General features: G+C 39.3%; 1 protein-coding gene across 6 annotated transcripts in view; it reads left to right on the top strand.

Annotated features, from left to right (window-relative positions):
* SLC25A13 (solute carrier family 25 member 13) overlaps positions 1 to 12,352 on the top strand; it is a 192,118-nt gene that overhangs the window by 138,936 nt on the left and 40,830 nt on the right. The window lies entirely within an intron of this gene.

Genomic DNA, 12,352 nt, shown 5'->3' with positions numbered 1-12,352 from the left:
GAGATGGAAGGGTAAACGTTCCTGATCTTATTGCCTGTTAAGTCATGCCTGTTAAATCCATCATTGCTTTTGGTTGGTTCTGCAGTAGAGGTCATTTGTGGCAGAAGTGTTTGGCCTTTGAAAAAAGTCTTTGCTAACCTTTTTCTGAAGTTAATTTGTAGCACGTTCTTTCCTCATGGCACCCTCTGCAAGGTCAGGCACTTAAATTTGTCGTTTGGAGTCAGCAGCCATAGCTCTGTGCTTTGCTTTACCTTACAATACCAGCGACTCCTCAAGCTTCTCTGTGCTTCTGGAAAAAGGACACTGGGAAAAAACTGGCTGACTGTGTTCCGCATTGTCAAAACTGCTTGGAATGAGTATTTCTTTATATGAATGAACAACCTGCATCTTGTTCTTAAGCTCTGCAAAACATGATGTCTTGTTTTATCTCATGTACAGGTTTGTTCATGTGAATGCAAATACTTTAAGTAAATTAAACTCTTCTACAAAGACTGGCACTATTTAAAGATAAGGTTGGTTAAGTAAACAGACTTTGATCACTAGGGCAATACAATATTGGTATATTTTCCATCTAAACCTATGTTTCTTGTGAGAAAGATGAGGTCACTTACTTTTTTTAATTAGCTTGTTCTCTGCAGGGAGTGGTACTCACAAAATAATCTTTTCTTGAAAATCATTGCGTTTAGATGGCAATGGCATCTAAAGGGCAAACACCTGAGAATATTGAACCTTTTTTTGGAAAGGGCTTATTGTCCTCACATTGAATGGGGGTTCCTTGAATGCAGCAGGAACTAAGAAGTCCTAGTCCTGGTAGTTCTTAAGAATTAGGTGGAATTTGGCTAGTGCCTGACTCTCTTTCTGTTTGATCACTGACCTGTCATAGATGGCCAAGTAGGATCCCCTTGTCCTGTAACTTTAGGAGCATTCAGGATGGAAAAAGGGAGGCTTTAATGTCCTAAATAAAAAGAGCACACAATAATAATCAAAAAGAATATTATTAGAAGGTGTAACAGCTACTCTTCCTGGTAAGCAGTCTTCATTTGAAACAACCATAGTGTTCATTTGAGTAACTAGATTTTCTCATTGCAAAGTGGCATGGCCACAGTCTGTCTGGCCTGGCCTCCAGGCTGGCGCACGGGACTTGAGCTAACAGGGTGTTTCTGTAAGTCACATGGGTTTGCTTTTCTGAAAAAGTCAGGTTTTAAACCTGCTTAAAAAGACATGATTGTACATCTCTGTAAGAATTTAAAATGTGAAATTAATTATGTGAAACTGCTCGAGATTTTGGCAATGATCTGGAGGTTTATTTTCTTTTTAATGAAAACATTTTGCCTGCACCCGGGCCTGGGTGCCGGGGAGATGGGTTGTGGCGCGTCCTGTCTGCCGTAGGTGGTCTTGTTCTCTTGTCTGTGGTCGCCCATTTTAAACCCAAAGCACAGATTGGCATCAGAAGTGGATGCCTCGTCATTGTAAAGAGGCGTAGCCCTTCTTCAAACCTGATCTAAACACGGGCTTAAAACTGGAGCCACTTGGGCTTTGCAGCTACTTAAACTATCTCTGAAAGGAGGTCTGCCGTCCTTCATCTCAAAGGCTGGTAGACCGCGGGGTCCTCGATGTTTCAAGTCTCCCGTGTTGCTCCCGCCACCAACACTGCTTTAAGATGAGAGAGTTTATTTTTCGAGTAAGCAATCCTGTAGGTAGCAAACAATCCAGACCCTTCAGATCTCTGAACAGTGGGACGGATGATCCCATCTTCAGTGTGTTTTTAAAGCAGCTGCACCTTCCCTTGCCAGCTGCGACAGCATTTTCCCATCCTTGGAGCCAGACACACACCTTAGAAAGTCCTGTGAGCTCCAAAGCCTCGTGTCTCCACCTGGGAATACAAAGGGCTTTGAAAGCTTGGGTCACGTGGCCAGTCCCCCTTCTTAGTTCACCCGAGCATGCCAGGCAATGACTTCTGAGTCCCCGGGGAGCTCCCCTTGCTTCGTTATTACTGAGAATTAGTACACATGGCTGACTTTTCACTTGTAACTGAAGCTGCTCATTTCTTTGAAGAAAGCCTTTTCTGTTGTATTGTCTGTTTTCTGCAAAAACAGGGAAAATCCGTCAGGAGGCCTTTGTCTCGTTACCTTCATAGCACTTAGCAAAGCTAATAGTCTGTTTTATTATATTGTTTCAGAAAAACAACCACAATGATAGTAAATTTGGAGGAAGTTTTTGGAAGAAAAGGGAATAAAATTAATACCCTTTATTAATTTATTTTTGAAATAGTAGAATCTCTAATTGAAGAGATAAATCTTCAGTGTCATTGATGTGGATAAAAGGGTTAAATCTGGCTCAATTTTTAATGTCATTGTTTGCACTGAGATTAGATTTCAGTTAAAATTTGATTTCAGTTTTCTGAGCATTTCTGTAGATTCACACTTAACAGTAGTGATATGTTCAGCACAGTTCAAGACTAAACGAAATGCTGAGCCTGGGGTTTGCAAACTCTGAGTCTGAAAAGTTCTTTGTGGTTTGTGTTTTCTCCATACCTTGGTTTTCTACAGGCTGGTAGTTGTAGGAGTTTTGACAGAGCCCCAGATCCTCAGGCATCCCTGCACACGTATATACCTTCTGTTTCTTTCCATTTTTCCCCTTCTCGGGTCAGGAGCTCAGCCTCTGTAGGGGGACATGATTGGGGGTCACTGTCAGTGATGGTGGGGCTCACAGTAAATATGGCAAAGGGAAAGGGGTCTGTCACTACCCATTTCCAAGTAGATTCCCAGTGACTTTAAAAACATACTATCTCTCACCACGTTGTTATTACTGTGCTGCTGCTTAGAAATAACACAGGTAATGCCATCTGGTCTGGAAGCATCCGTCCTTAACATAATAATTGTGTGTGTTGACTGTCTTCTCTGCATCCAGTGAAATAAGAGGATTGAAATCCTGAGAGGTCTGGGATCTTCAATTCTTGATCCTTCGATCTTAACAAGTCTTCAGATAAGGAAATGCAAGTGGTGCCATTACTGTTTTCAAGGACAACATAAAAATGATGATTAACTTATTTGGCAGGAAAATAAATCCCCATTGAAATAAAAAGAAATGAAATAATATTCACCAGGAAAAAAAAAATGTCAAAGGATGAACCTCTCTCTTTTAAAGCTCATAGTCAGTAAAAATTACTTGCATACCAATAGAAAATAATAGCATTCTGTAATAATTTTTAAGGAGACAAGTAAACATGCTTTTCGAACAATGGTGCTTTGATGATGGGTCCACAGTAGTCTCTTCCTGTTGAGATCCACACACATAAACACACAGATGCTGATTGGTATGTATGTGTGTGTGTGTAATATATCTAATGCTTATGGAAGTTTATATTCATTTCAAGTGACAGAAAGAATTGATGTGCTCACATCACTGGTTTTGAAAGGGATTGGTGAGATTATGACCACTGATGAAAACATGGCATGAAGAGCAATCTTAATTGCAGTCTCCTGCAATATGACCCTGACGTTGTTGCCTGTATTCCCATTGTTACCGGTGATTCCTGTATGCATATTTCTATGGCTGTATAGCAGTGTATCAGAGACCATTTTTTGAGGCAAGTTTTTATCATTCATCTTTTTTACATGACATTCAGCCGCAGTTAATCCTCACTGTTTAAAAAACAAAAAGAGGGGCGCCTGGGTGGCTCAGTCAGTTGAGCGTCCTGCTTCGGCTCAGGTCATGAGCTCACAGTTTGTGAGTTCGAGCCCCGCGTCGGGCTCTGTGCTGACAGCTCGGAGCCTGGAGTCTGTTTCGGAATCTGTGTCTCCCTCTCTCTCTGCTCCTCCCCTGCTTATGCTCTGTCTCTCTCTCTCTCAAAAATAAATAAACATTAAAAAAAATTAAAAAAAAAAAAAACGATACAAGACACCGATGTGCCTACCACTTAACGTAAGACATCAAATTTAACACATGCAACTGGAGGCCCTCCCATATCTGACACAATAGGTTTTCCCTCTTCCGTCTCCCAAGAGATAACCCTATCCCGAAATTGGTGATTTTCATTTCCATGCATGTCTTTATACTTTTTATAAGTGTAAACTTGAGCCGCATAAATATTTGCTTTTGGAGGCTTCATTCTGGCTCCGTGCTACAGGAGCAACTCATGATTCTTAGGTTGATGCTGTTGCATTTTTCCCACTAGCGCAACTCCTATGCTTTGCTCGCAAGAAAATATATTGTAAATGGGGATATTCTATTCAAATGTTGTCATGTGGCATACAGTGAGTATGCCTGTTACAGATGTGTGGATTTACATGATTTTATACAACTATGATTGGAACAGTGTATTTATTTAACCAATTTTTTGTAACTTGGAGTTTCCTCCCTAAAGTCCTTTCTTCAGTCTCACCATTTAAACTGCTGCTGGACACTAAGTAGGTTTAAAATGATAACCCTCCCCACGGCCAGCACACATGCTCCCTGTGTGCCTTACTGTCCTCACTTCTTGCCTCCTTCCTAGTGGGAATCATATTAGTGTTCGTGAGGAGGACAGGCGCTCTGGTTATCTATTGCTGTATAACAGGTCATCCTGAAACTTCTTTTATTGTCGCACATTTCTGTGGGTTGACTGGGTTCAGCTGGGTGCTTCTCATTTGTGATCTCCATGTGATATAGCTGCAGATAGCAGCTGGGGCTGCAGTCATCTGAAGGCTTGACTGGGATGGATGTCCAAGATGACCCCCACTTGTGGCTGGTAATGATGCCAGCGAGGCTGTTGTCCAGAGCACCGAGTGTGGCTTCTCTGGGTAGCTTTGGCTTTTCAAACCTTGATGGCTTGATTCTAAGCAAGTGCTTCCCCAAAGTAGGCATGCTAAGAATCCTGGGCAGAAGCTGCAAGACTTCTTAGGACCATCTGATTTTGAATGTCACTTCTGCTCTCTTCTCTTTGTCAAACAAACCACTTACACCAAGGTTCAAGAAGAGAGAAATCAGATTCTATCTTTCAATGAGAGTAATGGTAAAGAATCTTTAAACTATCTTTGGAGGGTTCAATAGGCAGTATTGTAGGACGAGAACATCCTCATTGTCCCCTACTTGATATGATTTAATAGTTATTCCCACGCCTTCTCCGAGGATCTGTTGCTGATTCTAGAACCCATTCCTGCTCCAGATTGCTCTTGATTGCAGGGGCAGAAACTCATTAAAGTAGCAATAGCTGAGTGAAGGTTTACCTTGAGGGTGTACATGACATTAAAGGCTCTTGAGAATTGAGGCAGCCCTGGGAACTGGCTGCTTCCTGCATTTTCTCCTGTTGGCCATCTTGGTTTTTCTCACAGTGACTTTGCATCTCTCTGCACATTTCTTTAAAGACTGTTTTTTTCAAAGCAGTTTTATGTTCACAGAATTGGGAGAAAAATATAGAGATTTCCCAAATACCTCCTACCCCTACACATGCATAAAGTCACCACTATCAACATCCCTCACCAGAGTGGTATGTTTGTTACAATTGATGAACCTACATTGACACATCATTACCATTCAAAATCCATACTTTAGGGTTCATTTGTGGTATTATACATTCAATGGGCTTGGACAAATATATAATGAAATACATGTATCATGTTAATAATCACACAGAGTATTTTTCCTGCCCTAAAAACCCTCTGTGCTCTGCCTATCTCTCCCCTTTGCTTCCACCCCTAGCAACCATTGATTTTTTTTACTGTCTTCATAGTTTTCCCTTTTCCAGAGTGTCCTGTAGTTGGAATCATGTAATATGTAGCCTTTCCAGATTATCTTCTTTACTAGTGATATGCATTTGAGGTTTATCCATGTCTTTCATGGCTTGATGGCTCATTTCTGTTTATACTCAGTAATATTCCTTTGCCAGATGTACCAGCAGTTTATTAATTCTCCTACTGAAGAACATCTTAGTTTCTTCCAAGTCTCAGCAGTTATAAATAAAACTGCTATAAACATCCTGGTGCAGGTTTTTGTTGAAAATGTAAGTTTTCGACTCCTTTGAGTAAATATGGAGTACAGTTGTAGGATCTTACATTAAGAGTATGTTTAGTTTTATAAACAAATGAAAGGGTATGTTTCGTTTTGTAAGAAATTCTCCAAACTGTCTTCCATACGGCTGTACTATTTTGCATTACCACCAACAACAAATGAGAGTTCCTGTTGCTCCACCTCCTTGCCAGCATTTGTCATCATCAATGTTCCACATAACTTTTTTTCTTTTTAGAGAGAGAGCATGTGAGTCAAGGAGAGGGGTGAGGAGTGGAGGGAGGGAGAGAGAGAATCCCAAGCAGGCTCCAGGCTCAGCGCAAAGCCCAACACAGGACTCGATCCCACGATCCTGGGATCATGACTTGAGCCAAAACCAAGAGTTGGACACCCAACCAACCAAGTCACCTAGGCGCCCCTCCCCTTTTTTTCCCTTTTCTGCATAGCTGTTTATTTTGTTTATTATGTTTTATTTTGTTCCTGATGGTGTTGACTTCTTCAAGAATTCTCTTCATGTCCTTGCTGGCCATCTTGCCTCTCTCCCTAACAAATGACTTTCAGCTTCTTTTCATCCTCAGCCCCAGCTAATTAGTGCAAGTAGCTCAATTTTGTTTCGTTTTGTTTTTCATTTATTATTAGAGGGGGAATTTGATTGGCAAGCATCAGCTTCATGTGTCAGGCTCTAGATCAGCCTTGAGTCATGACCCCACTCAAATATTAATAACTTTGCTAAACAAAATCATTTGTTTCAACCATCTTTAAATGCATTCAAACACTTCTTGTACTTTTATTTTGGTTTTAGCTTGAATTCTGTATGGATCCTTTGAATAATAGTGTATGTACTTTTGTCGTAAAGTATACCCAAAGGCATATTCTTTATGACTGAGTTTGAAATCCCTTGAGGTTTTAGACCAAATCATATCAGACCAAGGAGAAAAGTTTCTCATGGAGTGAACACATAGCTCTGATAATCAGCTTATGAGTCAGATTGCCTAAAGTGGATTTAAGTCCTACTTCTGTGATCTTTCTCTTCTCAGGGTTTTATGTGAAGATGTGGTCTCACAATGTAGTTTTCTTAAGGCAGACTTTTTATGTGTGATGGGTCTTTGCACATCTCCTACTTATAAATACAGAATGATGTAAGGCTCAGTCATTAAGTTCAATTTCTGTGAGATTGCTCCTGTGTGACATGTCAAGTAACCAGGATTTATTATGATTTATATTGAGGCTGTGGAAATAAGGTTATTATTTTTTTAATACTTGCATATTTATTTGTTTATTTTTAGTTTGTTTATTTTGAGAGAGAGAGCTTGAGCAGGGGAGGGGGGAGAGAGAGAATCTGAAGCAGGCTACACACTGTCAGTGTAGAGCCCAATGTGGTGCTCAAACTCATGAACCGTGAGATCATGACCTGAGCTGACATTAGGAGTCAGACACTTAACTGAGCCATCCAGGTGCCCCATTGCTTGCATCTTTATAGTTCACTTATAGTTTAATGAAAATCTAATGGTTAGTTAGCTCGTTTTCAGATTTTTGTCATTGTTATTGTTTGGAATGTTCTCTGGGAGGTTTTTTGGCATACCCCAAAATGTATGCCCATATTGTAAGTTTCTTTCCTTCCTCCCTCCCTCCTTTATTCATCAATGGCAATTTCTATTTTAATAGATGACTTTCAACAAGATTGAAGTGAACTAAATTATTTTTGTTTTCATAAGCTTTACATTATCTACATTGCTTTTCATTCATTTCCATATATTTACAAACTTAAAATTGTACCAAACACATATTTTAGTCAAGATCATATCATAAACATTTTCTATATATCAACATATATTGTGCCTTTTAATTATGAAAAAAATAGCCATGTTAAAGCTAAGGTAGAAAACAAAACAAAAGAAACTGGCCATAATTCAATTCTGATATTGTAAATTGTCTTAATTTGTGCATATGCTTTATCCCTCTCCTTCCACTGTGTTGACTCCAAGGCTTAGAGACTGTATGAGGTATTATGTAGGACCTGTTATGTTTGTCATTTATGGTCTGGCTTTGCCACTTGAGGAGCTCTTCCTTTATTAGCCTTGTGCTGTCAGCTAATTGCATCCTGGGGATCATGGGTAAATGTTGCCTGAAATAAGACATCTATAAATGCTGAGGATAGGACCTACATCAAACTATTATACCTGCCCCTAGCATTGTGTCTGATATATGGGAGAGGCTTTAAAATACTTACTGAATGAATAAATGCTTGACTAGAAGGTCTTGAGAGAGCAGTAAACATAAGGCAGTTATTTGATATACTGAGTTGCTATTAACGTAGATAGAAATAGTCATTGAAGGAGCAGTAACTATAGGAATCAGAGTGTGAAGAAATTGATGGACTTTAGGGAATAGCAGTAACACGCCTACATATGTAAATATCTAGGATGTTTCCTAAGAAATGTTTTCCATGATAACTCGGTAAGGGAACCAACCTTTAAAAAACTTCAACTTCTGTTTATTTGGCTTCATTCCAACCCCCATCTTTATACAGAACCTTAGGAACAGGATGAATATAAAACACTTGGGGCATTTGATAGAGTTTATGTATTATTACTTATGTTAGTAGAAAAGATTTTATTGAATGGTTAACATGTGAAATTATCATGTCAGAATCATGAAGGAGTCATACAAAAGAGTGGCTTTAAAAACAAAAGAGACTAACAATGAGATTCCACTACCCATCTATTAGAATGGCTGAAATCTGGAACACTGACAATATCAAATGCTGTGGAGCAAGAGGAATTCTTATTTATTGCTGGTAGTAATGCAAAATGGTACAGCCACTTCAGAACATAGTTTGGAGATTTCTTACAAAACTGAACTTACTGTAAGATCCAGCAATTGTACTCCTTGGTATTTACCCAAAGAAGTTGCAAACAAGATGCTTATAGCAGCTTTATTCATAGCTGCCAACACTTGGAAGAAACCAAGATGTCCTTCAGTAGGTGAAGGGATAAATAAACTGTGGTACATCCAGACAAAGGAATATTATTGAATCTAAATAGAAATTAGTTACTGAGCCATGAAAAAACTTGGAAGAACCTTAAGTGTATATTACTAAGTGAAAGAAGCCAATCTGGAAAGGCTACATACTATGTGATTCCAACATAGAATCCAGAATAGAACATTCTGGAAAAGACCAAAACTGTGGAGACAGTAAAAAGATCAATTGTTGCTAGGGGTGGAGGAGAAGGGGAGAAATGAATAGGCAGAGCACAGAGGATTTTTAAGGCAGTGAAAATACTCTGTGTGATACTTTCATGATGGATCTGTGTCATTATACATTTTTCCAAACATAAGAATGTACCAAGAATGAACCCTAAGGTAAACTATGGGCTTTGGATGATTATGTGTCAGTGTGGATTCATCAATTATAAATGTAGCACTCTGGTAGGGGGAGTTGATAATGGGGAGGCTATGCATGTGGCGGGGTGGGGGGGGTGGCGAGGGTATAAGGGAAATCTGAACCTCTCCATTTTTTTGTAAGCCCGAAACAACTCTAAAAAAAAAGTAAAAGAGTCAATAAGTAGCAAAAAATGTTAGCTATGGCAATATCTAAGTTTGGAGGTTTCTGAGAAGCCCATCAGGCAGCTCTATCACAGTTTGACCAGAAAGTCTTGTGGGGGTGGGACTAAGGGACTGGACTGGATGGGAATTCTGCTGCCTTTCTGCTTCTAGGAAGAGCCCTTTCTCCAGATTTCTGCTTGACTTGGAGCAAAAATAAAAGAGCTATCAGATGGCACTAAGGGTCCATCAGGATGGCCTCCCTAGCTAAGAGCTGCCCTTTGGTGGCTCAGAAATGTCATCTCATTAGGGGAAAGTCCAACTGGTGAGAGACCCTGAGCCAGCCTGATGTCTCTTTTCTATTTTCTCCCATCTGTGGCAGAGCCTGAGCCTGGTTTGACTCAAAACAGTTCAAACCCCAGGCCATCCTTCTGGTTATCTAATAAATAGGGGAGGGGCTTGTTATGATGTGAAAATATGAAGAAAGATTGGGCCACAGCTTTCGTATGCTTTAGACACTGAAGGTCTGTAAATCATTAAATGATTCTGGTAGTAGCAGTCAAAATAGACATGTATCACAGCCAGAGCCCAAATGTGAACATATTTGACAGATCTGTAACTTCATTGCTTTTTAATGTCAGTCAAACAGATTCCACTTTGGTTTCTTAGCCAGGCTTCCATATGCCTATTAAAACCCTATGAAGTTGAAAATATGAAACTTAATATTTGTAAAACATGTAAACAGCATAGCCTTTTTCCACCGTGCCATGTAGTTAAGAAATTAAGAGTAGGGAGATTTCAATTTGGTATCTCTCGAAAACAATTACATGGTGAGAATCTATTCTCTTTTAAAGTTTCCTAATAGTCCAGTTACAGATTTTTTTACTTAAGAGCTTAATTTACACACCCAGTCGGGAGACAATCCTGTTTTGTTTCATGTTTAGAGGTGTGCAATTAGACAGTCAGATTGGTTCGCTAGGGCTGCCATGACCAAATGCCACAGACTGCATGGCTTCAATAATAGAAGTTTATTTTCTCGCACTTATGAAAGCCGGAAGTCCCGGATCAAAGTGTCTGCGGGTTTGGTTTTCTTCCGAAGTCTCTGTTCTTTGCTTGCAGATGGCCGTCTTCTTGCTGTGTCTTCCCATGCCATCCTTCGGTCTGCATGTTGCCTGTGTTCCAATCACCTTTAAAGACTCCAGTCTTGTGGAACCAGGGCCCACCCGTATGACTTCATTTTACCTTAATCACCTCTCTGAAGGCCCTGTTTCCAAATACAGTCACGTTCTGAGGTATAGGATTAGGTCTTCAACACACAATTTTGGAGGAACCCAATTTAGCCTATAACACTAAGGGTTAGGCTAAAGGTTCTTTTCTCAACTTGCAGTGAGGACTGAACTTCCTGACTGTACAAAGTGATAACCTCTCCTGTGACGGCACTGGGCACCGGATCCAATACTTTCCTTTCAGAGCAAGTTAGAGGGTGCGGGGCCTCTTGGCCTCACATCCCCTCACAGTTGCCATCTTCTTTGTGAGATTGTTGAATTCCTGTATTCCGTGTTGCGAAGTACCTGACTACTGTTGGGTACTGTGTTTTAATTTAATTCATTCACTACTATTTGCTGAATACTTCTTTTGTACCTGTGATCTTTTTTTTTTTTTTTTTTCAAGTAAGCTCTATGCCCAACATGGGGCTTGAATTCACAACCGTGAGATCAAGAGTCGTACACTCTGTGGACTGAGCCAGGCACCTCCCTGTGATCTTTCTATATGATGGTAATATCTGTACTACATACAAAGTATTTTCATGTCTCCATGTAACATTGAGTTAGTAAGAGAATAAATAGAAAATACCTTAAATCTTAGATTTCTTAAGAAATCTTTATTTTTCACTTTAAATACCAAATACTGTCATCACTTGAGTGTTCATTTTATATGTAATGTGTATCATTAGTAATTTACTAGTGTAGACCTTTTTTGTAGTTACAATCTTATTTGTATCCAAATAATCAAAATACTGTATTTAGGTTTTAGTTTAAAAAAGCCATATTCCATAACTTCATATTAATCTATTTTTGACACATGTAAGCACACATTTTAGAATGTCAGTGTGCAATTAGATATTCTTAGCACATGTCATTTGTGAAAAGCACTTTAAATCTAAGTACATTCAATTGAGCATAATTAAAATATCAAGATACACATTCTTCATATACATTTTGCCACTTAATTTTTTAAGTAGCTATAAGTATCTACCATGTGAATTCAAATTAAAGGGAGGTGATTAAATACAGTTATATTTAATGCTTTTAGTTTAAAATGTAGCAGGAATTGCACTATGTTAAAAAAAAATACCCCGCTATGTTTTCTGTGGACAGCAGATTGATGACAGGATTGATTTTTTTTTTTTTTTTTTTTTTTTTTTTAAATGCAAGACTGTTAGTAGTTTCTGAATATTCTCAAGACTTTTGGCTAGACTGGTTTGGGGAGGCAGATCATACGAAACATGCCTTTTCATCTTGTGAGTTCTTCTGACTCAACTCCCCAGGTCCCAAGAAAGAATGTTCAGGGATACTATCCAGGTTAGGAAAGAAGCCTTGGAGAAAGGCTTGTTTAGTTCCTAATACGTGAAAGAAAATGGATCCTAGGGAAATAAGAACTGGAGCTTCTGGACCAGACCTTTACATAATGTGTTTAGGCTGTGGATATTTTCCCAAGTTTAATAATAAGCAGGCTTGGTAAGTCAACTTTAAGGCGTATAACTTTAAAGCCTACTTGTTCACAATTATTGGACCTGAACTATGTTAGGCTCACTTTAGTGCGA

The sequence above is a fragment of the Leopardus geoffroyi genome, chromosome A2 (assembly GCF_018350155.1).
Source record: "Leopardus geoffroyi isolate Oge1 chromosome A2, O.geoffroyi_Oge1_pat1.0, whole genome shotgun sequence".
NCBI classification, from domain to species: Eukaryota; Metazoa; Chordata; class Mammalia; order Carnivora; family Felidae; genus Leopardus; species Leopardus geoffroyi.
Note: the sequence above shows the minus strand (reverse complement) of the source record. Positions and strands in the feature narration are given on the sequence as shown.